The 27,161-nt window shown below is 44.3% G+C and overlaps 1 long non-coding RNA gene across 1 annotated transcript; it reads right to left on the bottom strand.

The window, feature by feature from the left end:
- Window positions 1-19,506: 19,506 nt before the first annotated feature.
- On the bottom strand, window positions 19,507-25,532 carry LOC147412644 (uncharacterized). The gene is made up of 4 exons (XR_015184175.1): window positions 25,513-25,532; window positions 25,167-25,241; window positions 24,155-24,261; window positions 19,507-19,634 (listed from the first exon to the last, which is right to left on the bottom strand). It is a non-coding gene; the product is annotated as an uncharacterized LOC147412644 (long non-coding RNA).
- Window positions 25,533-27,161: the final 1,629 nt, after the last annotated feature.

Here is a 27,161-nt window from a genome sequence, read left to right on the forward strand (position 1 = left end):
TTTTTTTTTTAAAGAAGATGGCAAATAAATCCCAAGTTGCTGATTTTCAGTACTACAAATAAACCCAGCTTTTGGGAAGGTATTTAGATTAACCACGTTTGAAATAATACTACTGTGTTAGCTGACTATCCTTTATTAACAGTGTCTTTTCCACAGTTTTTCTGCATTTCTACCCGCAAGGCTCACCTCAGTGCAGGGCACTCTTCCAGAACAATCAGCACCGGTGTCACCACAGGTAACATCAGCTGTAAATTCCAGACCTGACTGCCGAGCTTCAGCCATTCCAGTTACAGCCTTGGCAGGCTGATAAGCCTTCACGGGCTGTTTCACCACGACCCTCGGCTTCAAGATCCCTTCCGGCACTCCCGGCAGCACACCCTTTCTTCTGGAAGGCTGCCACAAAGGGAACCAAGGAAAAATCACGTTAAAAAGCCCAACCTAAATAGTGAGGAGTAAAAGCAAAACCCAGAACTGTTGAGATAATCGCTCTTCAGAGGACAAATTAGTTTGCAAGGTGCCTCAGGCACCAACGGTTTGGCTCTTCCCACAACTACCACAAGCAACTCCGACTGCAGGTAAAGCTCTTGAGGGCAGGGTAAACAGCTTGTTGTTCTTTGTTTCCATCAGCCCCACTCACCCACTGGTTAGATACCCTTGTTACCTGAAACGGGACTTCAAGAGTTAACTGTTCATTCTCAAACTGGCAAATGCCAAAGGAACAAATATTCTTTACTTAAAGTTTCTCTTTTACGGCAAATAGGTGTATGCTGGTGATTGGCTAATTATTTGAAAGAGCTCCAGGCCATATTTATTACTTCCTTACAAAGCAGCCAGCAGACACCTCATACAAAATGAGAACAACAGAAAGCAGGTCAGGGAGTTTCATCTCCCGAACCACGACTCTTTGCCTAGGAAAACGTTCTGCTCTACAGGCAGAAGAAGAAGGAAGTGTTACACACAGATAGTTACTGTTTGATCCCCAAACTGCACAAGTAAAACACAGTTTAATTATTGAGGAAATGAGCCTTCAGTGTACATGAAAGCATAAAGTGTAAATATTTCCTGAACTGCCAGAAGTTCAGCCAGCTGACAAATATCAAAAACATTGGGAAATGGGAGACTTAACCTCCCCCCCTTCTCTCTGCTCATAATGGAGCAAAATAGAAACTACAAGATCCGTTTGATCTTAAGCTGCTCGGCCAACAGGAAGGGAAAGTGCCCGTCACAGAGCCCTGATATCGTCAGCTTGACAAAAGCTCCTCCACTGGGTGACACTGGGGTATCATCTCTAATCTGGTAAAGCCAGTCAAGAAGTGCTCTGAGAGATGCACGGCCAGATTTGAATGCATCCTCTCTAATAAAGAGGAAAACGAAATAAAAAGACAATTCTTTCATTTACAGCCCGAGCAAGGAAACCCACCAACTCACATTAAATGCTGGTAACACTACCAAGGATACAACCACAATTATAATCTCAGCTATAAACAAACATACTCTCATTCAAAATTTCTTACCTACCTACAATTATAAAGAACATGTTATAATGACCCATGAGACTTTTTTCCCATTAACAGAGTTGCTGTTAAGCTCCATAAGAGAGGCCACACAGAGTAACTCATTCTATCTTTCCGTTTTGCATGGTTAAGACCAGAATGAACTACCACGGTTAAAAGAGAACCACAATAATTTATTAACATACAGCCGAATAACACTAGTCCAGTTTTGAAAAGAGGTAGTGGATTTATGTGACATTCTAACTTATTCTGAAGCAATAGGAAAAACCAGCCTCACCACAAGAATGGGACAGCTCTACACACATGGACATACAGAGTTGATTTTTCTTTTTTAACAGAACAGAGTCTAATTCTCTGTGTAATTAAAAAGACATATTGATGTGCACAGGTATATGTGTGTGCATACACACACACACACACCCCCCCGGTACATTTTTATCATCTCTGTTGTGTAGCAGAAAATGGTGCTATTCGTACGTGCCAGTGGTTTCCAATGACACCCAAGGGTTCTCAGTACCTTGGAAAAGATGCTAAAGTCTCCAGGGAAACAAAGTTTGTGAGAAAATGTTAACCACTTACTTCCCTAAGCTTTCAACCTGTCCCAGGCAGGCTGAAAATCAGTAGCTGTGTGCTATCCCAACGGAAGGCTCTAACGGCTGGAAGGCTCACACGAGAACAGCACTGCCGTCGGAGCGGGATTCTGGCTCCGTTACTGAGGGAGCACGTTGCAGGGCTTTCGTTTGAGCTCGCGGCTGGATGCTGGGTGTCCCAGGAACACAATTCGTTGGCTTTGCAATACGCAGCACCATGGACTCCACACGATACTGCACAACAGGGTGGATATAGTCACTGTAATTTCAGAAATGCAGAGTAAACACGGCTGTATCCAACTGTGCGAGTACACACTCCCATTTCCTGAATTTAAAGTACGGACAACCAGTTTTCCAAAATAAACAGCCATACTCTCACTTTTAAGGTACATTTTCTGTCCCATAGAGTGGAAACTTTCCATGGGTTTCCTCATCATTTGGCCCTAATAACTGAAAATCAAGTACTTCTAATTTTTACCTATGGAAAAATAAACACCCAACAGGCTGCAACAACATATACGGATGGCCATGCTGCAGTCAGGGAACAAGCGTTTACTGAACTCTATTTTTGTTGGACTTGCAGAATACTGAAGAAAACAAAGTCCAACATGCAGCTGGTGCCCATTTTCCCGGTCACCATTCCAGGAACGAGGCACTGCATTATTATTTCAACATCTGGGAAAACAGAGAAATGACATGAGAGCTGTGTAGGCTGGTAATTGTGCCTCCAAGCTTTTAACCATGAGGAGTAACTAGAACGTGCTTTGCAGCAAGAGAAGTAGGGGAAGAATCTAAGTTAGCCCATTTCAAAAGTCTGCTGTTTTGCTCTGGGTATCGTGCTTTCTCCCTGAGGATGCCACAAGTAGTATAGGAAGCATAAAAACCCCAAAAGTTTAAGAACTTTCACCTTGTTCGAGACATCACAAAATATTGCGTGTGGAGGTAGCAACATGAGACAAAACCAGCCCTATTTATTTATTATTCAATGCTTTAGTAAGGCTTTAAAAGCATTGATAGCCAGGTATTCACTGTGTCCATTCACAATAAAAAACAAAATAGCTGAAAATTACACACATGGGTGGCAAAGGACTGAAAATTCCAAATTTTCAAAGAACAACCCCATATAATCCTAAGATTCTGTTCTTTGTAAGCAATTAAATCCCTGCTGAAAGCCCTCTGCCTGACGCACTACATAGTCAAGTAGTGTACTGAACAGCTTCGGTGTAATTTCTTCAACTTTGACATTATCAATGAACTCAGAGAACCAACAGCTTTAACAAGACCCTGCTACCTCAAAATCAGGTTGGGGTTTGAAAGTGTAGCTCTGCATCAGCATAAGCTGCTGCTGCTGCCTTGCACTAATTTGTGTCCAGTGCTGAGCTCAGGTGCTCAGGGACTGGATCTGGCAAGAGCTAGGGGTTTGGGTTGGTTTTCTTTTGTCTTTTCTAGTTTTCAGCAAGTTCTTCAATCATCTGACCAAAAATCCGTATGTCTATGATCATCTCCCTGTTAGATTTGTTTAGTCTACTATGGAATAGTCAAGATAGCTTAATAAAATAAAAGAGAAGAGACGTTTAAAAAAGGTCTTGTAAAACTTAATAAGAGATACAAAACTATGGAAAAAATAAAATACCTGAAATCTGTTCTTAGTGCTATTCCGTTTAACCTCTTTTCCAGCTAAGGAGAAAAGGAGTATCTACATAAATGGCAGTGATGATTCTTCTGAGAGAAAAAAAAATTATCTGTGGTGACTGGGAACTGCTGCAACTGCTATTGTTGTGATCTGGAAAGGTTGAGTGGGAACAAAACCTAAGTGCACAGAAGGAAAGAGAAAAGAGCAGTCAGGACAGAACATGCAGCCTGTTTCTGCGCTCACCCCCACGCACGGCCATCTGAGAAAATGACAGGCAGGACAGGCTCTGCGGGCTGCAGCCGTGACCGCTCAAGCACACCTACACCAGCAGCATGCCAGCCCCCCCTCCCTGTCCCTAACTCTGCGTTTCTCCTCCCTCGCTCCAACAGCGGCACTCTTTGGGGATCGTGGTGAACCGGATCAGGGAGCTGAACTGGCAAATACCAACTGAACACCACCGCGGTTCTGCTGCCAGCGCCGCCCCCCGCCCAAAACACAGGGCCAGCACCAGCAAGACCGACAAGAACCTGCACTGGGTCACGAGGTGTCCCAGGCAACTGCAAAGGAGAAAGATGGTCACACTCTTGAATTGGGTTGGAGTGTTAAGGAACGGCAGCTTCAGACACTCCCGCTTCGGGCTGGCTCGAGACAATGCTGATCTGCTCAGGACAGCAGTTTCCAAGTTGTCTTTTTGTCCACGGAAGTTGGCAAAACGATCACTCCTGGTCAGCTCAGCTACAGTCTGTTACAACAGAAAGCAGAAGGAGGGTAGGAAAGAAAAAGGAGGGTAGGAAAGAAGATGACAACAGCAGCGCAGACCACATGAGTGAGAGCAGTTATCTCTCGTATCAGGTGCTGTTCAGGGCTCGTGAGAAGCCATGAAAACATTCTAGTTGGTCCAGTCCCTCAGAATCCGGGCAAGGAAAGCCTTTGGTATCGCTGGAAACTGCTGGGGTCTCAAAGAAAGAGCAGTGTAAGTATCACTCTGTCCGCTCCCGCTCCCTCTCATGCTGCTATTGAAATAACAGAACCACACACGACTTCCATGACACAAGTCCCTAATAAAGCCAGAGCCCTTCTTGTCTTACCATCAGATCTCACCCAGAGGTCTGCTTCATAGCAAATGTCGCTCAGAACACACTCGATGCAGCTTTGCCTGCCCTGGAGGAAAATCATCCCCTCTTTCTAAGACGTTCTCAACTTACTGGTTATGGTTTTAAAAAGCATTCATTCTCAGACTCAGTCAGTAGAAGAGACTCACTGGCGTGATTACCTCTGGGGCGCTCACTCTTAAAAATAAACAGCTATTTTTAATCTCTGAGACTAACCATTCAGTCCATTATTACTGCTTTTGAATGGCCTTCCTCTACATTTCATGTCATGCAAAACAGTTTTCTGTGACCTCATGAAAACACACACACTAACTGAAAAGATACTGGAGAATGATAAATAAAGATAAATACATATTATATTTATATATATATATAAAAAATATAAAAATAAAAATAAATAAATAAATTAATTAATTAAAATAAAGACTGTTTTGCTTTTGTGAAGTGTAAGGAAAACCAGATCTTACCTGGGAGCCTCTTGTTCATACGTGTAAGAACCGAATGCCAGAAAGTCTCGCCGTCTCACGCATTCCATCAATCCAATCCAGTTTGTCTGACAACTGGAGATTCCCACGGACCCAGCTGACAGAATGAGCCACCGTTTTCCACGTGTGAAAGGCAAAGCCTCGTTATAAACAATCGGGAGAGCGTTGCTCTTTCTACTAATAACAACGTATTTTTATGACAGCTTGTTACAAACCAGCAAACAAAACTTCCCCCGGGACATTCTCATACGACTCTTTCAAAAACGTGGCACACACAAATATACACTTATGTATTCTAAAGACAGACACAGAACGTGCTACAGCAAACTGCTGTTAAGGCCCATCTCAACGACATACTTTGTACTATTTTCCCCACTCCCCCAAAGGACTACTGAAACAGAAACTCCAGTTTCTCTTCACCTGTTTACATGGGTTTTAAACTGAGTGGACTTTGGTAGAACAAAACCCTTCAATAATAACAATCAATACAACTGTTAATATAACACCTTCTGTATTAACAACACCTATCTCAGCTGGACACAGATTTAGAACTTCAGCACTAAACCAAGTTTCCACCTAGCTGGAAAGTATTTAAGTTGAACAGAAATCATCTGTATGTCATGAATGACGCTCAGCTCAGTACTCAGCTTTATGAGCTGTTCATGCCACACAACTCCAAACCACTCTAATGAAGAGTGAAGCCCGGTGTGATACGTGTCATTTAAAGGCTGTTTCTAAGCCGCTGTAGTTACGGTCTTAACATCTTGCACACGGTTTTGTTCTCCTTTTAAGCCGAGCTTCGTTGGCATGCACCGTGAAGTAAAACAGAAACCTGGCAGTTCATTAAAAGTCTTTCTGATGAATAGTACATACAAACTAAAAACCTTCCAGAACTTCAAAATGGTCCATCTATTCAGATACGTTGGAACTGGGACTGAGCATTTGTTTTGGTTTTGTGTACTTTAAACAGAAAAATACATGGCGATGAAATATTGAGAGTACAACTACACAACAGAGCACAGCACAACAGCAGAGTAAATAAACTCATGTTGCTGCATACAGACTGTTCCAGCACCTGAGCTAAATTGATTATTTCTCCCTATGCTGACTGTAGCTCACCCCTATTCCCATGTTAAGAATCTGGCCTTAAAAAGAATAAACAAACTGGATCAATAGATCCACCCATAGACATCTGCCTTATTATCAAACCAATCAGACAGCACTTGGAAAGTAAATAAAGGAAAACGTTGATGAGGAACATGAAAGCCCACGTTTTCAAAAGGGTAATTCATTAGATTCACCTAGAAAAACACAGAGGCTGCGTTAACCTGCGTGATGTCTTTCATAGTCACAGAAATCCCTACTTTTTAAACACCCTGACAACTCAATTAACTTTGTATTAGGATTCTTTGCTAAAAAAGTAAACATACATACGTATTTACAAACTATTTACAAGTCAGGAAAGAATATCCCTCATCAGTTGAAAAGAATAGGTGAAATTAAGTAAATCACAAAGGTCAGGTCTGAATTTGGTCAGAACAAGACTTCTAAGGACTCAATCATCTGAGTATCAAATGTATGGTCTTAAACAGCAAAGCAATGAGTAATTCTGACAGCTTAAAGTAAGTTCAAGTAGTTAATTTAGTAAAAGCGTCACACTTGACAAGTTGTGAAAACAGGTAACTTGTTCTCAAAACCCCTAAAGGAGTGAAAAGGAACATCACGTAACATGACTGAAAGGTAAGGGCTTCAGTATTTTACATTCCAGCGACACGCAAAATCCAGTCTCACCCAGTGGCAGAATGCTCTATTTGAAAAGGTGTACAAACAGAGAACAAACAGTTACAGAAGGTACATGAACTGTTCAACAAAGCCTACAATCATCAAAACCCCCCCAGTCAGTAAATACATTAACCTTTTAAAACTTTACCTCATTTCTCATCGTTCTCCAAACACTTAAAATATTTCGCCCAACAATATTCATTTCACTCATTGTATCTGACCCAAATTCATCCAGCTCAGCTGCAAATCGGTTCTTTTTCTTTTCATCTAAAGACATTAAAAGAGAACAGATTTAGACAAGTTACAGGACAGTCAAGGCCAGACCGAGCTATCCCTCTTCCAATTTGAGCTCTCTAGAAAAATAAGAATTCCTAAAGACTGTCACCGATTGCACAAGATTGTGTATTTACCAGTCTTCCACACGATCTCTAAATAACACTCCCCCAGGTTGTTCTGCTCTTGCACGTCCAAGACAACACGTACTTCAATTTCACTGAAGTGGTGTCCATGGCAAAGTGTTTTCCGTACCAAATATACTGGTTAAGCAATGCCCAACGTTACTTCAGAGCTAGCTGCATGCACATCAGTGCACAACATTAAAAAAAAAAAAAAAAAAAAAAAAGGTATTTCTGCCCTGTAGCATTTATAACTCAAGGCTTTGCTTGTAACGATCTTACCTAGTCGGAACGAGGCCAACAGAGAAGCAACAGAGAAGAGGTCCATCTGTAGAAACACTCTGCATTAATTTTTTCACTTTATTACAGGGCAACACCATTGGAGTGGTGCTGCAAAGCTAGTGAGCTCTCCTAAGAGCTCCAAGAGACAGAAAGCACAACCCTCCCCACGGACTCTACCTAAATCCCCAGTACTTGGGGTCAGCTATTTGCATACAGCTCAGAGCAGCACAAGTCAGTAAGCTCTGAGATGACACAAGGAGCCTAACAGGGAACTGGTACTCAAATCTTTCTACTTCACAAGTAGGGTCAGTGCTCCGCGCTGCTGAGACTGAGCTAGAAGCAGCACTTCCCACCCAGACATTACCCCGCACTGATACAGAACCGAATCAGATTGATGCCGTGGATTGATATTTAATGTCCTTGGGTTTTTTAGGTTACGGGGGAAGATCTGATCAATTTACCTGCCCTCCAGGATGTTACAGACCTAGAGGTTAACCTGGTCGTCCAGTAGCTCACATGACCAAAGCAGTCATTCTAGAAAGATCCATGGCTGGCTGTAGGAGGAGGCTACCACTTTAACAGGCACTTCAGAACCACTTCAGATCCCCTCTCTAACACTCTTCTTTGCTTAGATATTTGTGTGAGCTGTTGTTTATTCTTTCCACGGTTTTCTTCAGTAGACTACAACTTCTCAGTACTTCTTCACAAGCTCCAAACACAACCTAACAAAAATATATCTTATCATCCCCCAGAGGAGCAAAGCACATCTTTGAGTCTCTTCTGAGCCTTCTCTGTTTTTTCAAAATAGTTTAAAATACATTGGAGCAGGAGTCGGGCACACTGCTTATCCCAGCTGTTTCACTTGTGTTGAAGTATTCCCAGTTTAGAATTCTCTGGTGCTCACTGCAATCACCAGACCTGACAAACGTAAACCTGCTGAAGGGCTACTCTGCATGCTAAGTGAGCTGTGAAATGCCCATAATAAAACGTAACTTCATCTGAACTATGCAAATTTTACTAAGTGTTGCCTGTTTCCCTTTGTTCTATGGCTGAAGATTCTTTAATCACTTACTGACTTAATAGTATGTCTCTCCTCAGACTCAGACAGAAGTCTGTAATGCCTGAGGGCAGCAGCCACAGTCCATCAGCAGGAGCAACCAGAGTGCAGCTCTGTCAGCTGTACTGAATTTCACCCAGGTAAAATCCCGGTCCTTTATCCAAACAGTTAACTGTCACCATTTCACCCTCAAAAAATGGATACCAAAAAACCTTCAGCAACTGAACATCACAAAACGATTAAAACTTTTTGACAGGGTCCTATTAGGGGAGAGCCATAAACCTAAATTGTTTCCACTTCAGCAACTTGCAAACAAACCCTTTCCTTTTAAAGTAAACCTCTTAATGATCCAATTTGAATGTGTAACAACTTACACTGAGGTTTATGTTTGCTGTAAGCCATTAACATTTTTCCAATTAAATGCTTTTAAATGTTAAGGAAAGCATGTCTAACACAAACCTTTGTAAAATCAAACCATGGAAATGGAAAAGTAAGCAGCCTAGAATTCCAGAGCTTTTCTAAATCCAGCTTGTGACAGAGACCATCTCTCCCAAGCAGGTGTGCAGAACAAGTAACTTCACTTTGGTTTTCTCAAACAGATCAATGATAGTCATTCAACACTGAGGAAGAGCTGAAAACTTGGTTTTAGTTTTGATTCCATTAATTTCTACTACATAGAAATGACTCAGGTATTCTTTCTTTTAATTGAGAACAACAGAATGAGTTAAAATATTTCCACAAAACAAGGAACAAAATCGGAAATACAAACTACTGGCTAAACCTATGTTAATGCAGGTTTATTAAATGCAATTCTTCTGTCACAGAACAGATTGACAGAACAGTCGAGGTCAGAAGGAACTTCTGGAGACCATCTAGTCCAACCTCCCTGCTCAAAGCCTACGACCTCTTCTAGTCTTTCAGCTGGCTTTGGATTTTTTTTCTTTGACTCCAGTTTCTACACAAACGTATTCTGACAAACGTTCAGGCCATCCAATCACAGCTAAACTTAAGCCCAACAACAAAGAAGCAGAAGAAAAATCAGTGAATGTAGGTTTTCTTCAAGGACATAAATATTATTAGCCTCACCAATTAACACGTGTACGCCCTGCAACTGAAGCATCCTGAATTGACAATAATTATAGCAGAAAGTCTAAAGTTTTACATTACTTACCTCAAAAAAGCAATTCCAAATCTAAGACTTTGCAGCTGTTTGGTTTAATATCCACGTACATTTGTTCTTTTACTCATTTTATTGACTCTATCAGCCTGGTTGGGCTCTACATTTTTCAGAATGCAAGATGTGCATAGACATGGTCCTGCTTTCTATCTCAATGAACAGTGAAACAGTAAAGGACTCGGACATTTCAGATCATCACTCTAAGGCGGGTTAAAAAGCGGCTGGGACGGCCAAGCACAGAGAGTGGTGGTGAAGGGAGTTCAATCCAGCCGGTGTCCCCCAGGGCTCAGGACTGGGACCCTTCTGGTGTAATATCTTTAGGGATGAGCTGGATAAGCTAAAAACTTAAGCCCATACACAACTCACAAATGAGACCGTGGGTTCTGCTGCTTCTCTCTGACAAATAAGTAACTCTCCTTGACAATTGTGCCTTAGAAAAACACAGGACTCCAATTATTGTTTCTAACATTTGCAGCACATTTATATAAAACAAACAAACAAAAAAAAAATTAAGGGTGGAACTCCTGCAGGTAGCCAGACATACACTGATTTTATAGGAATTGTGAGCATTCTGTATTTTTGAAAAACCAAGTTCTTGATGTTATGGAGCCAGACCAGCCAGATCATCTCCTGACAAACTTCCTTGCACCCAGCTGAAGGATTGCCCCTTGAAATTTTCATCCTGTCTCAAGGATTAAGAAACTGTTTTAAAACAAAGAAAAATCTAAGACATGATTTCCTACAACAACGGCAAGTTAACAAAAATATTTAAATGTGACATTTTTGACACATTAATCCTGTTATTGTGGCTGCTACTGGTCAATCGCTAGGGATCAAGGTCTCTGTTAACCCAGACAATTCCAGAACAGAAATATTTGTCTTCCCACTGGAAAAAGTGCAACCTCTTTCTAAAGAGATATTAATTATCATCATAATCTTCTACTGCATTTCCCACTTTTTTCGCCTTTCACTTAATGGAAAGGATGAGTTTTAACTGCATCCACAATTCCTTTTGTATCAGTTTATTTCACTTTTGGAAAAGATCACTCTACTTTCATCACATTCTTTACTAACACTAAAAAATGTTTGATTTTTTTTTTTTTTTTTAACAGATTTCTTAACTGCTTGAGCAAATTCTAATACAAAACTACAACCATGTCAACCGTTACAAACCCTCTCTGGAGTGAAGCCTTTTGTCTATGATTGGGCCTAAGCAGAAATACCACTGAGCCTCACGAGAGACCATTTCCAGAAGCCTTTTGAAAGCTAAATAGTCCAACATACAGGTTGGCAAGGAGAGACAATGATGCCCAGTGGCAACTGAGCTTACTTTAAATGTGACTGAAGCTCCTGAATGGAAAAAGAGCTCCTGACCTGACTGTGCAACCACAGAAAGCCAAAGAGCAGCAATTCTCCCTGCAGATGTGACCCACGCTTCAAGAATCCAGAGCTAAACTTGAACTAACTCACAACAGCAGAAACCACCTCAGATCAGATTTACTTCTGACTTAGGGACGCGTGTGCACAGCAGCTGCGTGCCAGAAAAACACCCCTTCATGCAGTTGGCGCCTTGTCCTGTCACACGGCTAGCCTCCAGCCTGAACCTGGAGATTTCCTTGCTCCAAACGCTGGCAGCTGCTAGAACATGGGCGGACGAACAATACTTTTCTCCTTGTAAAATACGTATTGTATCAATGTGATGCATTTTGTTGGTCAACTGAAAAGTCATCAAAAATAGAAAAAAAACCCCAACCCAACAGGTTAAAAAAAAAAGCAGTGCTTCCTTACATACAAAACACTCATACTTTTTCCATTTTGATCCTAGCTTGCAAATAATATCAGAGAATAAAAAGTTCCTTTATACTATGTATTAATAATCATGACAGACTAAACACTCAAATTACAGACTGCTTAAAACACAGTACTTTGGAAAAAAACATCATTGTAATCAGACGCTGTAAAACAGCTGCTGTCCTTTGGCACATGTAATCTTGTTTTCTTTTCATAACGGGATTTTTTAAGACATTACATAGAACTACATTTAGGTCTCACATTTCTGTTAAAACGGAGAGAACACCAGCACTACAAGGAGGAAAGACAAAGAACACCAACCACTTTTAAATGTACGGTAACAGTAATCACAACTAGGATTTGTGTCGAAGCTCACTAGAAGTCATTCCTTTTGTATAGATGACACTATCGCCCTTAATTACAAGTTTATTCCTTTAATTGGTTTTTTAAACAAGATTTCCCCAAACATTTTAACATCCCGTAACAAACCCACACCAATGAATGAAACACACACCTCAAAGTATAACCACAAGAGACTGCACTCACACCCAGTCACTTCACATGAAGAATATCAATACAAAAGTTGCAGAATTTTCCAATTATGACTTAATTGAAAAAAAAAAAAAGAAAAATTAGAGTTACATTAAATTTTAACATCCAAGATTTTGTTGAAAACTGGATCACAAGATTTGTAACAGCTATACTAGGGTGTATTCTGTCAAAAAGACTCCGGTTCTGAGTATGCATTTAAATATCCAATTTACAGATATTGAAGAGCAGGGCTGATATCCAGTACAGCAGAGCACATCTAACTCCATCACTTCCAGTTACTTTAAGGAATGGCTGGGATCTGTAACAGATCACCACGTAGTTGAAGAAATTAAGAAACCTTTGTAATAATGCATAGACGGAAAAAAGCTGACACTCCTTTATGAATGCAGATGAAACAAACTTCTAATTCCACCAGTTGGGTTTTTGCCTCTTTTCCTTTTCATGTATGTCTCTTCCCGTAATCCTCACATGAATACACTGCCTCTAGTACTAGCAGTACCCTGGTTTGATGAGCTGAAACAGCACAATTCTTCTGCAGAGCTTCACTGTGTGCAGTATTTCAGGACACACAACTGGTAGAAAAATCCCCTGCCCTTCTTCAGTCACTCATCACAGCATCCATAGGCAGCTCACAAAATACTCTGAAACAGTAAACTGCTTTCAGCTCTAGAACAGCTCAAACCTCCATTAGCGCTAAAAAAGAACCCTGTTATTTGAGGACAACAGACTGAGTCGACCTCCAGAAGAAAAAACCCCAACCAAAACACCACCCCAGCCCTCCTCAGCTCAGCAAATAAATCACATCAGGCTTCCCCCTCTGCTTCCCCCTTCCCTGCAATTCTAAGTGACTTTCTAGCACAAAGGCACTCACAAATAGCCACACTGTGCATTTGTCCAAACAAGCCCAATGAAATCACAACGGCTTCTGAAAGCAACATTTATGCCATCTGACGGCTGCTGCATCAAACCCTCGCCCTCGGAAACTCCTGCTCGCTATTGCACACCACGAAACATCTAGGATTATAAACATAAAAGAAAAAAATGCAAGCTACTGGATTGGAAAACTCATCCATCCACCTTCGAGGCAGGTGCAGATTCAACTGTATGATCAAGCTTCCAGTTTCAGCTGATGGCTGCTGCAAAGCAGCTGTAAAAATGGCCAAAATTTTGTACTACTCAGTTTTAAACATTACTTGTGCTTCTCCTGACCCTTCTATACCAAATTATCTCTCTTCAGATAATAAAAGCATTACGCTGCAATCTTAGTCACCAAGGTTTCTCCTAAACCCACTTCTTGCTGAAGGGTCTTTGGCCAACGCCACTCTGATTTACTGTTACTTTTCCATCATCATTTTATCTCCACAACTTCATTGTCAAATGTATAAGCTTCGGCCTCTCGCCGTCAATGTTCTGCCATCAAAATACCAAGTCCCTGGTCATGAGGGTACTATAAGTAGAAAAATGGAACCGCTCAACCTTTAGAAACTACAGAATTCAAACCTTCAGTGACATTCAATGGTTTACTAGGAGACAGACGACTACTGACAGAAACCAGATTATTAACAAAACTAAAACATCGCATTGCTAGTGGTTTCCATAAGAGAATGACATTCTGAGAAAGCCAAAGACTAACTTGGCAAGAATCAGATGTTGCTAAGGTTTGCTTTCAACAAATCAAGCTCACGCAAAACAAGTAAGGTATTTATGGAAGCAACTGAAGAACACGGCAAACAAACAGGCTACAGAAAGCCCCCTGACACTAAAGAAGAGATGATCAGTTGAAGAAGTGACCTGTTTCTCACTCTGTTTGGGTTTCGCTCTGTTTTTCAAATCTGCCACGTAGGCACCTACATTAGGCAGCTCCACCTACCTTTCTCTGCCACCAAAAGTATTTTCTTGTGCACGCATCACCCTGCAGTCAGGCTTGAAGTCTGGCTGGTTTTAGTTTCTTTCTGCGGATACACGGGGAAGATGAACACTAGATAGTTGGAATTCATTTTATTTACATTTCCACATCCCTTAACCTAAAAACAACCACACAAATTTTGACGAAAGCAGGCCACACAAAACGTGCTCACAAACCACAGCGCTCACGAGAACACTGTAGTTCTCCGCTCTGCTCAACACCCCTTGGACAGTTCTCAGCCAGGGGGACTTGTCCTCCTCCTCTCTTCTCCCACTGCACAGAGCAATAAACCTCACCTAACACTTCACCTGCTTCCACAAGTCTGGAGATAAGAAATTCCAGGGGATGAGTCAGCCTCGTGAACCAAAGCAAGCAAAACCAAAAGGGAGCAGCCTTAGATCACTGGTCCCTGTTGTTGCAACTCCCACATCAGTATTTTCTGCAGCCCTGGCTCTCAGCACTCTCTTCATCCAGCCACCCCCACCCTCCCCCCCACCTCACCTCACATGCTCTACATCTCCCTTTCTGCTCCCAGACTTCCTTTCAACACATCCTCCCCTCCTCCTGTTTGTCCACTCGGGCAATCCCTCCTACAAAATCCCACTTCAAAATAAGGACGAACAATATTGCCATGCCATGTGTTTCCATAACATATCACTCTTCCTACACCTTTTAACTCCTCCTTTTACAGAGAACAGAACTTTTTGGAGTGAGGACTATCCACCATTACACTGCCTAAACCAACCGGTTTCTGTTCTTAACTGTTTGATCTTTAATATAGCCATGGTTAAAAATGACTATTTTTTTCCTTGATTAGGTTTCCAACTGCTGGTATAAGAACACAAGCTCACCAAAACCTGACATGCTGGCACAATCTGTAAATGCTTAGCAGAGCTTTATCCTGTTCTCCCCATCTATCCTATGGTGCGGGGCTTTGTTGGTGGGTTTGGCGTTTGTTTTTTTTTTTAATGCATCAGACTCAAAACAGAAATCCCGACTGGAAAGGTACTAAATCCATCTCTGCATGGGAATCACAGGTTCACAAACATACATGTGAATGCACAAATTCCTTAAGAACCATACATTAAAAAAAACATAATAAAGAATGACCTGAGTTACCATGGCAAGTTAAATTACTTTATGCACAACATATGCCACTTTTCTGAAGTAAAGAAAACATGGGACAATTTAAAACTGTATTTCTGATACAGAACACCTTCTTAGTCAAATGACGACTTACATTCAGTTATTTTAGATCATTCCTGTTTTCTGTTCAGGTAATACATACCATCAAAAATCAGAAAATACAGACCCAGGATTTATTACTTTTACTTTAGTCATCCCGTACCCAAGATATCTACATACAAGTTTTCTAAAAGCTACAAAACAAGCCTTGCTGTAATCAGAAATGAAATGGAGCGCCTACACGCTCAGCCCAGAGGATGGCATGTTAAAAAAGGAAGCGGTAACAACAAAACACACCCTGGAGAGCTCTAAACCAGATTTGACTGTTATGCAGCAGAGAGAGAAATGAAACTGAAGTGAGGAGAAGCAGCCTTGTGGTAATGCAACACAGAGGCCAGTCACTAGTGGTGCTCCAGAGGGCAATACTGAGGCCAATATTGTTGAACACCTTCATTAACGGCCTGGACAGCGAACAGGTGTACCCTCAGCAAGTCTGCAGATGACAAAATTGGGAGGAGTGCCTTACACACCAGAGGGTTGTGCTGACATTCAGCAGGACCTTGGCAGGCCGGAGAAATGGGCAGAGGGGAATCTCCTGAAGCCCTACAAGGGGAAATGCAAAGTCCTCACCCGCGGAGGAATAACCCCAGCCCTCACTGCGGGCTGGAGGCAGACTGTCTGGAAAGCAGCTCTGCAGAACGGGACCCGGGGTCCTGGATGAACCAGCCAGCAACGCGCCTCGGCCACAAAGGCGGCCAACAGTGTCCCAGTGCATTAGGAAGAGCTCCAGCAGGTCGAGGGACGTGACCCTTCCCTCTGCTCAGCACTGGTGAGACACATCTGGAGTGCTGGGCCCAGGTCTAGGCTCCCCAGTACAAGGCAAACACGGACATACTGGAGCCCGATTAAGGGCTTGGAGCGTCGGACATACAAGGGAAGGCTGTGTGAGCCAAGATTTTGTAGCCTTAAGAAGAACTGGGGGCGGCGGGAAAGAATCTTATCAATGCCTTTAAAAACCTGATGGGAAGCAGCAAAAAAGAGTGGGTCTGACTCACCCAAGTGGTGCCCAGTGAATGGACAAGAGGCAACAGGCACAACTGGAAACACAAGAAACTTAAAAAGTAAGTTTTGGGTGGGTTTGGTTTCTTTCTTTCCTTTTTTTTTTTTTTTTTTTTTTTTTCCCCTTTTCCTCTTGCTGTTTCTTTTCTTTTCCTGTGAGGGTGGTCAAACACTGGAACTTACCCAGACAGGTTGTGGCGTTTCCATCCCTGGAGCTGGTCTAGGTCACCCTGATGTGAGCAGGGTGCTTGGACTAACTAAACGACCTCTAGAGGTCCCTTCCAACCTGAACATTCATCTGAGGGTACAAAACCCACTTCTGTTGCAGGAAACAGACAAACAGATAACACTCACAGCAGAACTGGGTTGGTTTTCCTGCTGCTATTTACATCTAACAGTAAAGGTGGTTAAGCCTCAGTACTACAAAGGTAATTCAAACAGCCCAAAAATCAAAATATTTGATACCAAGTGTTTATAAAACAGCTTCGTTTTACCTCAATGTAAGAAACTGCCTTAATCTCTCTCAGTTTCCTACAGACAGTACACCAGCTTTCACTGCTTACAAATGTGAAGGCCACAAAACTGTTTGCTTAACAGTCATCGGATAAAACCACACAAGAACACGAAGGAAGATTCATCTGTGATGAAAGTTTTTTGTAACATATTAGCTAGGTGAAATATACAGCTTTTGTAAAGGAAATACAAAAGCTGCCATTTCGAGAACTCCAGAAAACAACCTCCTCAACCGGATGATAAATATAATAGAGGTGGCAGCAATAAAAATGTGTTCATTACTGATCTGAAGGCAGGACCTGCAGAAGCGAGGGCTGATTCAGTTTCCAGTTCCCACTGCTTAACCAGAACTGTGCTACACAGAAACCCACCTCGGCAGTTTCAAACACAAAAGGAAAGACTCAGTGTACATCTCACCATACACAACTCAGAAAACTTGTATTGCAAACCTCCCCTGAGGAGTAACGCCAAGCATTACGGATTAGGTGCAACATCCCACAGCCCTTTCAAGATTCCCACTGGGTACTGCATCTTGATATTGCACCTGAAACAGGACATACAGCCTTGCTGTAGCCCACACTGCTTTAGGCAGCAAACAGCACAGAGGCACAGCTGGAATGTAAATAAGCAGCCTCTGCTCCTACTTTCTCTGTAATTTTTAGGAAAAGAACCTGTCACTGAGGAACAAACCCAAGCTGGCATGGTCTCTGGAGTTAATAGCTTTCTTTTCTTCTGCTTTCCAAATCTAAATCAGTTTTCACTAACAGCGCCAAAACCTTCCAGTAACTTTTACAGCTGCAGGGTCATCAACTTCAAGACAGCTACTTGGCAACCTTTCCACACCGTTTGGATGCAACTGTGTTTACCTGGACACACAAACAGGCTGCACAGAGAGAGACAACATAAGACAGACAACTGTTTTCAGGCCAGCGTCTTATTTTGAGGAGGTTCACTTTACACACTGAAAAAGAAGATATTTCAGCAAGCAGCCAAAGAGCACCCTTAAGAAGCATGTGACAGAACTGGACGTTGTAGCTGAGACAGATAAGCTGTTAGCCTACTTCCAGGGGCACTGATCAGAAAAATCAGTCCCAAGTTATATATTCGAACCAATATAGATGCAGCTACTTTGTGAAACACTTTGAAGCCTGCAGCTGATGGAGTTCTAAGCATGCGGTGTCAGTTATACGTATATTTGTTTAATCGAACCACAAAAGCACAAATATAATCAGTGACTCGATCAAGAGGTGATCTACAGTAGCAAACAGAAGAACGGTTATGGAACTAATATCTGGATTCTAGAACATAGATTTTGTCACAGTATTTTAAGGTTTACTCAAGAAACAGAATTAAAGCAAGCTGTATATGGGTACTAAATTTGCTACTGAACGAGCTTCATGCCAGCAGAGCTGAATCTCGCAGTCTCTTCAGGCAGCTTCTCATTGCTCAAACAACTCAGCAGCCAATCTATACAAAGTATGGAACAAACGCCTCAAAAAACGAAAAGGTTCTTCAAAAACACCCCCACAACACACTAGAAAACACATCCCTTTAAGAACCAGGGAAGGTAGAGGCTAATGACCTCCCATCTCATCCCTGACAAAATTCAAACACCGAAAACAACCTCAGAATACACACACTGTCTCTCAATTCCTCAGTCCTACTCCAGCCATATTCACATCTCACAGAAGCTATAAACCTCGGGAGAATAAAAGAAACAAAAGGACAGGAGGCTATTTTCCAAACAGCTCTTCAGAAGCACGAGAATCCTGCCCGTGCAAGGCGCACAAGTGGTGTGCTGGAAGCGGAGCTACACTGTACGATGCCGTAAATCCGCGAGGCCATGCTGCAGCCCACAGAATAAGCCCCTGTCAGGAGCCGGACGCTGGGGTAGTTTGGGAGAGGGTGTGAGAAAGGAAGGCAGAGGCATAAGCCGCACCACAATGGCTGTGTCCGCTTTGCATCCTCAGACCCTCCCTATGAAACCGCAGAAGGGACTGGAAGGCTGTTGACAAGAAGTGCCCGCTTCTGAAAAACGGAATACGCGAAGTGACAGCAACTGGAACGATGCTGGGCCGTGAGCACTGGGACAGTGAACCAAGGAGGCTACGGGGCACGAGCAGTGCGGGAAACGGCGTCCGGAACGACAGCGAGAACGAGGGGAGAAAAGTTAATCCCGAGCTGAGTGTAGAAAGCAGCGAGTTCCTGCCAGGAGCTCATTCCTTCTCCAGTGAGCAGCACTGGAGGAGAGACAGACACTTGGACGGCATCAGATATACAGCCCAGCCAGGGGAGGGAAGGGGCACAGGGGAGGGAAGAACAGAGGAAAGAAGAGAAGCAGGCCCCCTCACTGAGCCATGCCAGAGCTACTGCTGCTGGAAGGGAGCCAGATTAGAGCTGGAGCACTTGCCTCGGCTTTTTCCCCTCTCAGAAAACCAAGCAGAAGCCACCAAACTTAGACACCTACCTGAAATGCATTCAGATTTTGCCGACTGCAAACCCCTGCTCTGAATTACACCTAGCCTCAGAAAAACTCGTCAGCAAAAGCACACAAGAGTGACTTCGGAACATCCTCTTCTTTGGCTGAGTGTTTGTGCTGCCCTGAAAGAAGATTCATTCTTGGATCAGTGATCTCATAATGTAAAATACAAAACCCTTCAAAAAGAGACAAATACATAAGGTGGCAGCAGTTATAATACCCCTCAAATGACACGTTGCTTAGTCTTAGGTAAATTCCTAATCTGCCTTCTCCAAAGGCCCTCCTGTCAACTGAACACACATTTCTCAGGCTAACACCCTCCAAAAGCAATTGTAAAACCTGTACCTATTTCTGTATCATTTGTCACGTAGCAGCCTCAAATCACACCCAAATCACAATTCTGATTTTTAAAAACACTTCACCTACCTGTTGTACAACTCTCATCACACACCAACAGGGATCTTGTATGCTGTTTACTCTTAGTGTCCTCAGCTGCTTTGCACTCAGGCTTGTGAAGCAAAGCAATAATTTAGCAACGTCGGCTCGTTTGTTAATGTCTCCCCTAACATGACCTCTAGTCTCACCCTGATTTCTTTCTGGATGGATTTACAGCTTGGTTCTGTCTTCCTGCAGCTGAATAAGCACCTGACAGAAACGCCCAACCGAACAGTCACATACTCATTTTGAAGCAGTCAGGGAAATCTCGAGAAAAGGCTCAAGAGCTTGAAATGGCCAAGAGCTAGTAGGGAATAAATCAAAACTTTGATACCTCCGTACACCACAAGGACGACAATTCAAGAATCACCAACTAAACAAGAGGCCGTATGTAAACAGAAAACCCCATTTTCATTATGATTTCACTCTAATAAACAGGCCTTGCAATTTCTCAAACGTTTTTTGTGTGTGTTGAAAAGAAATACTGCCTTAGAAGGTAACGAAATCTTGTTTCATAGTTCAGCATTGCCTAGTCAATTAAAAGCTATTGTTTCTATATATAAGCAGCAACATTATGAGACTCCTTTACAGATACAAAGACTACCACATCAAATAATACCTACAACCTTACACCACAAAGCATGAAATTCAACTCTGCTATCATTGTATTACCACCACGGCAGCGCTACAGTATTTCTGAAATTACACTCTCCTCCAAGTCACTGTGCCAACAGACAAGCCAGTCTGCTTCAAGCACCAAAGGGCTAAAATGGAATAAAACAGCTCAACCAGCTCAGATGCATTCAAACATAAATTCTAGCGGTGCTTCACTTGACTTTGCTATTGTAGTCAAAATTTTACTCTCTGTATTTTACAGAACAACAGAAAATCGTAGGCGCATTCTTGGGTTCAAACAAAAGTTTGAATCCTTGCCTTTCAAGCTCTTACTATATAAAGATGCAGGACATCAAGAGATGACGCCCATAGTCTTGCCAAACGCAACGAGATTTCTCCTTCAAAAGGCCTAAAGAAGTTGTCCAACCTTAGTGCCACCACAGCCCATTCGAGGAGTTGATCCTTCTGCTATTTTCAATTAAAAGTCAGGTTTTCACTTCCCCCAAGCACCACACCATAAACCACTTAAACTTCCTAGATTGTACCAGCAAACCTTTACAAACCGATGGCTGAGCACAGGAGCACACAAAAGCCCTCAGAGAGAAGAACACCGGCAGGCCTTGTTCATACACCTCGCTGAGCACAACCCCTCCAGAAGAAGAGGCAGAAAGACTAGGTAGGCAGCTTCAGAGCCAGCGCCCACAGCTGGCACTAGCCACGAGCTGCAGCGCTGCTGGACGTTTGGCTTCTGAACATCTGCATCAGCCGCTTCCACCTGCCCATCACCCCCCTTCACTCCGCAGGTGGAACGAGGAGCCTGGGCTGACCCTGACTCCCCAGCAGCTGCCCAGCCTGGACACCCAGCCTGACGCAGACGGAGGCTCGTGCGGAGCTCCCCACGCCACAGGAGCAGCAGCCTCTACAGACAGGGTGGGTGGCTGGCAGGCAGGCAGCCCGGCAGCTGAGCGCCTTTCTGCAGGCAAGACACGCACGTCAGACCCCGTGAGAAAGGGTCGTTCTGATCCCTACCAACTCCAGGGAAGACAAGCATCGCGCTGCCTGCGAGCCAAACACCAAGGACACCCCGCTGTCTTGTACAGACAGTTAGAAGTTGTTTCTGCTCTTTCTTGCTCTTCAAAGAAAATGTCAGTGTAGACACAAGCGATTACACTTTATTTCATTCTGTATTTCAACTCTCAAACAAGTAATTGGACAGGCGCCTCTCTCAAGTCACCTACGTGACTTCTGACAATGACTGCTTGGGTCCAACACCTCTGAAAAGAGACACAATTACATTTCTCTCCTTTTTAAAAAAAGAAAAAAAGAACACAGATGTAATAAGAAGTTCTTGAAGCTTATTAGCAATCATTACTAAAGGTATAGAAAGGAAAAAAAGCCATTAAAAAGTTTCACATGGAAACAAATAGAAGATGGCCAAATCACACTTCCTTTGCAGACTATAGTCAAGTGTCTTCTCTAACCAAGATGAGGTAGAAACGCCTGGATTATGCAAACTAATATTACAGTTTATGGCTTGAGAAGTCAGGGATTTCCTACTCTGTTTCTAATAGCTGGAGAACTAAACTACTTCACTGTTTACTTTGTGATGCCGCATCCGTGATATGGCAGAGCCTAAACATTTTCTTCAAAGAAAATCACCCTGAAGGAGTTAACCTCACACACAGAAAGCCTGATACCTGCCAGACAACCTCAGGCTCTACAGTTTTTAAGAATGAATAGTTACTCATGCATTACATAAATATTATTACATCATATCTCATATGTATGCAAAGTTAGAACTACAATAAAATAGGTTCCTCTGTTTTAATATTGTATCTATTAATCCTACTCATCCACTTAATTTGGAGCTGTAGATGCATCAGTTCACAACAGCTTTAACATCTTGCATTCCTCTGTGTCTAAACAGGGAACAGACAGATAATTCTAAATACAAAAAAAACCAACGCACCACCACCAACAAAAACCCCAACAAAAACATCTGCTCTACCATAATAACTGGATGAGAGGACAGATACCATTCCTGTGCTTTTTCATTACTTTTTTGTCTTGCCTAATATCTAATGTATACATCAACACCTCACTTTCAGGATGCAAGTCAATAAAACATGCAGAAATACCTACATTCCCAAGGTCAGCATTACACAACGTGAGTATAAAAGGGATCACAACAAGGACGCTGAACATGGCTCACATCTCAAAGAACACGGCTTTTTTTCCAACTCAGTAATTAACGCATGAGTAAACTACAATAAGTATTACATTCATTTTCCTAAATATTAAACCCGTTAGAAATTTGTTCCGACGGTCAGAAACACACTTGAGTCACGGCAAGACCGTAACCCTGAGCCCATAGAGAAGGGGCAATGAAGAAATGGGATGTGACATGTGGAAGTCTCGGGGACAACACGGGGCCAGTGGTTAGGACGTTCCCTTCTGCAGCGCAGCACCAGTGCCCGCCGTTGTAGGCACTTTGTACCACGCTAGCGTAGGACCAACATAAAACCCCCACTTTGCAAGTCCCGCACAAGTCTCCCTCGTGACTACGCCCAGAGGTTTCCCCTCGCACGCTCACCCTTAGTCTTACGCTAAAGGGGGAGTTGAAAACACAGTAATTTGTGCCCCCCTGTGCTGCACAGTAATCCCACCCCTAAATTCCACTCCCCGTGGCTGAGCGTAGGCTGTATCTAACAGACCCCAGCCTGGCACGAGTAAACCTGTCCCCACGGCATTCCAAAAGTCTGGGCAGAGACTGACTGCTGCTCCTGGCCCCGGCAACTCGGACCTGGGGGTCTCCCTCTTCACCACCTGACGGTGCTCTTGGCAAGCAAGCTCTGGTTTGAGCACCTCCCCAGCAACCCACCAGCACAACTGGTCTTGTACCAGAGAGCTGCCCTTTTTCCTGACAGAAGCAAGGGGCTCGAGGATCTGGAAGACCAGCGGCCAATTATCTTTCCTGAACACTAAACAACCCCGCAGACCCTTACTTCAGCTGATGGCAAACTCCTTCCGTTCACAGCTCAGTCCTTGCACAGTCCTCACCATCCTCCAGGAAAGTGGGTGGGCCTGGAAATAACTGGGTTCTCTGGACATACACACACTCTTCACCTTGAAGGTGTACTGATAGCTGCACCCACAAGGTACCCCAGGGGTCACAGCATACAGGCCTTTTCTTCTGCCAGAATTAAACACACAGCGCACACCCAGCAACCTGTACCGTGAACTCTGATCTGAGAATCAGAGCTTTTAAAATCCCCAGTTGCTGAGGCTGCTGAACTGGTAAAGCACGGTAGAGGTGGAAAGCTTTTCCAAGAAATTGCTCTGCCTACATTGTATTTACGTGCACAGGCTACAGGTATTTAGAGGTTCTTATTCGTGAGTGCCTAAATTTTAACCAAACCTTCTGAACCACAGCAAGTTCTCCACTACTTCAGGGTTCTTTGTTTTCGAGGAGACTTTCACACTTTGAATCAGCCTGTCTCTAGATAGACAAACCTAGCTATTTCTCTCCCCCTTCATTGCCAAAAAAAGCTTGTTTGATGTTCCCCTGACATGGAGGTGTTTCTTAACTGACCTGCTCCCGTTTCTCCAATCCCACACGTCGGACCAGTCCATAAGTATCGCCTCGGGGTTGCTCAGCCACAGCTTTCCAGGCTCAGCTTCTCCTCGTCCACCAAGCACCTCGTAAGAAAAGACATAATTACAAAAGTTACTGCCATTGCAAAGTTGTGAGATTCTAACTGGGCAGAAAAGTTTCCCAAGTCATCCTACTACCCAATGTTACAGCACCCTCAAACACAGGGCTCAACAGGCGGTTCACAGGAAGGTTGAACACTCCTGCCCCAAGCACAGCCACACTCAGAAGCACGAGGAACACCTTTGGGGGCTCTAGCAGTTTTGGCTGTCTAATTGCAATCCACGGGCTCCAGTCCGTTAGAGTTTGCATCCAGCAGTGTGCCTGGCTACGTCATCCCGGAGGCATGACTGTTCCCAGTCCTTCTCCCTCCACCTCTACCAGGAGAGTTGTTTCAAGGGACACAGGAAAAGATGTGTTTTAAAAAAATAAAAAAACACAAAACAAAACAAGAGATAATTCTAAAGCCTCACTGATTTACGTGAGTGAGCTTAAAGCTTTGCAGAAACTTCAGGCAAAGCACCTAGAAACTGAAATGACTGTATTTATCTTCTTTGCTGGAGGCACCTACACCAAACTGTTCAGAAACTCCACCCAGAAGGGATCAATCCCTAAGTACTGCCTTTTTATTTGGGTTGAGGTTTGGGAAGCTGTACAACAGTAGGTACACCAGAGACATCAGAGAGGACTTCTCTGAAGGAAGGTGAGGCTAAGAACGCTTCTGAACACACTGTAAACAATGTTGAGTCCTCCATACTAAGTAAAATACCACCAGCACCCCTCAAAACCCACAACAGTAAGCAGCAAGTGTTATTGACACTGGCATTACTGAAGCTACAGAGAACTGTGCCTGCTGCAACTCAACAGCTGAAATTTTTACCTCAGCGACAAAGCCAAAAGCTAGAACATTGTCTTGCCATGGAACACATTTATTTGCCACTTAAGAGCCCACCTGAAGTCAAAACTGTTGGCTGCGTTCCCACAGCTTTCAACAGCCACAGTTCTCCTAAGGAAGACCTGCTGTGTGCTGCAAGAAAGCACAATCAGGGACATTTACTGTCATTTTGCTTCAGTTAAACACAACCGCATCTCCGAGTCCAACGATTCAGCTCTGCCCTCACTCGCTTCCCGGCGAGGTCACCTGAAGTACGGCGCCACCGCCAAGGTGACAAGTCCCGAAAGCTGCGGCTTCCCAGTTCAGCTCCCAGCCCCCACGGTCTGCAGTTACGGCCGTCAAGCACTTCCCTCCCTCCCTCCCTCCCTCCCTCCCCGGCAGCGCCGAGATGAAACCCTCTCACCTCCACCCCGTCGCGGCCGCCCCCGGCAGGCGGCTCTCCGAAGGCACGGGGCGGCCAGGGAAGGGGAGCGGTCCCGGCGGCAGGGACGCAGAGAGCAGGACCGGAGGCCCCGCAGGCGGACGCCGCGTTACCTCGCTCCCCTCCGGGGCCCCGCAGCGGCGCTCCCGCCGGGAGAGGCCTCCCGCCCGCGGGGCTGCAGCTCCCTCGGCCCGGGCCGGGGCTGGTGTCGCGCAGCCGCAGCGCCGGCCCCGCCGCCGGACGGCGAGGCGGCCCCGGCAGCGCCTCTTCCCCCGGCCTCTCACCGCAAGTGCGAGCGGCGCAAGAGCGCAGGCGCCGGCGCGGCGCGGCGAGGGCGGCCCGGGGCGGGGGGGGTCGGGGCGGCCCCTCCGCTGCCGGGGGGAGGGCGGGCGCGTCCGGGCCGCGTCTCCCGCCGTGACGGCGCCTGCGGGAAAACGGGCCCGGGGCTGCGAGCGTCCCGCCGGCGGCTTCTGCGTTCGGTCCCCGCTGCGGCGATGAACGCTCTCGCGGGGCAGCGGGCGGGAGGCACGCGCGGCTCCCAGACAAAGCCGCAATCAGGCACAGGGTCGTCAGCCACCGCCGGGGCTTGGGGCCTGACCCCAACCTCTGACGCGGCTGCAGAGATGACAGGTGGGAGGTGCCCTTGGGCCAGCGCCTTGTAGCTCCTTTTCAGCTGTTTTTCATCTCAAAACGGAGAGCGCGAGCTGGGGAGGCTCGTGTGGCGCCGTGGGGGATGGGGCTGGGGAGCTGACGTAGGCAGGATCTCCCTGCGGTTCCTTCCCTCGGACAGAAATCAATCTGAAACTCGACTTGCCCAGGTCAGTTCTCCTTCCTGGTGGCAGTGTGGGATCCAGGAGCAGCGTCAGGAGTAATAAACCTCATGTTCGCCTCCGTGGTCAGAGCGGAGGCTTCTGCTTATCCACCTCAAACACCCACCCCACCCCACCCCCCCGCCCCCCTTTCTTTTTTACCTTCCAATCTAAAGCTTATTTTCCTCTGTGAGAGAAGTGGAAAGCACTGTTTCTGTGCAGTACATAGTTGTAAGGTGATGGCTCGACTTGAAACCGAGGAAACGGTTTAAACCATTTAGTCTTGACGGTGCTGTAAGCCTTTGTGTTCTGTCTTGATGGTCACTGCTTTTTAAACAAGATCAAGCTCGTTTTCTACTTTAGATACATGGAGGAAAGGATTGTAGAAGAGTTTGATTTGTAGGATAACAAAAGGAGGTTAACTCATCCTACTTCTCCCTATGGGAGAGGGAGTGGTTTGCGGGGGTTTTATTGTGCTTGATATTGATGTCCTCGACTGTCATTTAAAAATCCAGCCAACAAAGAAACCAAACCCAAAAACCACAACCAAAAACAGCCAACCCAAAAAAAAAAAAAAAACAACCCATACAAAAAACCAGACTGGTTTGGATTTTGAGTTTCAGTGTGTTTTTTTTTCACTATGGTGAAAATTCTTGTTTTAAGACAGCTTATAGTAGCTTCTCTGTGCCTCCCTACTTCTGGCAAATTTGGAAAATTGAAGCCTTGTTCTACATCCATTATGTTCTTAAGTTTAGGCTGTAGAAGTTGTAGGCATTGGAGCATCTGAAACTTGGACCATTTCGGGTCATTCTCACTGCAAGC

Source organism: Leptosomus discolor, unplaced genomic scaffold (assembly GCF_034619465.1).
Source record: "Leptosomus discolor isolate bLepDis1 unplaced genomic scaffold, bLepDis1.hap2 HAP2_SCAFFOLD_45, whole genome shotgun sequence".
NCBI lineage: Eukaryota > Metazoa > Chordata > Aves > Leptosomiformes > Leptosomidae > Leptosomus > Leptosomus discolor.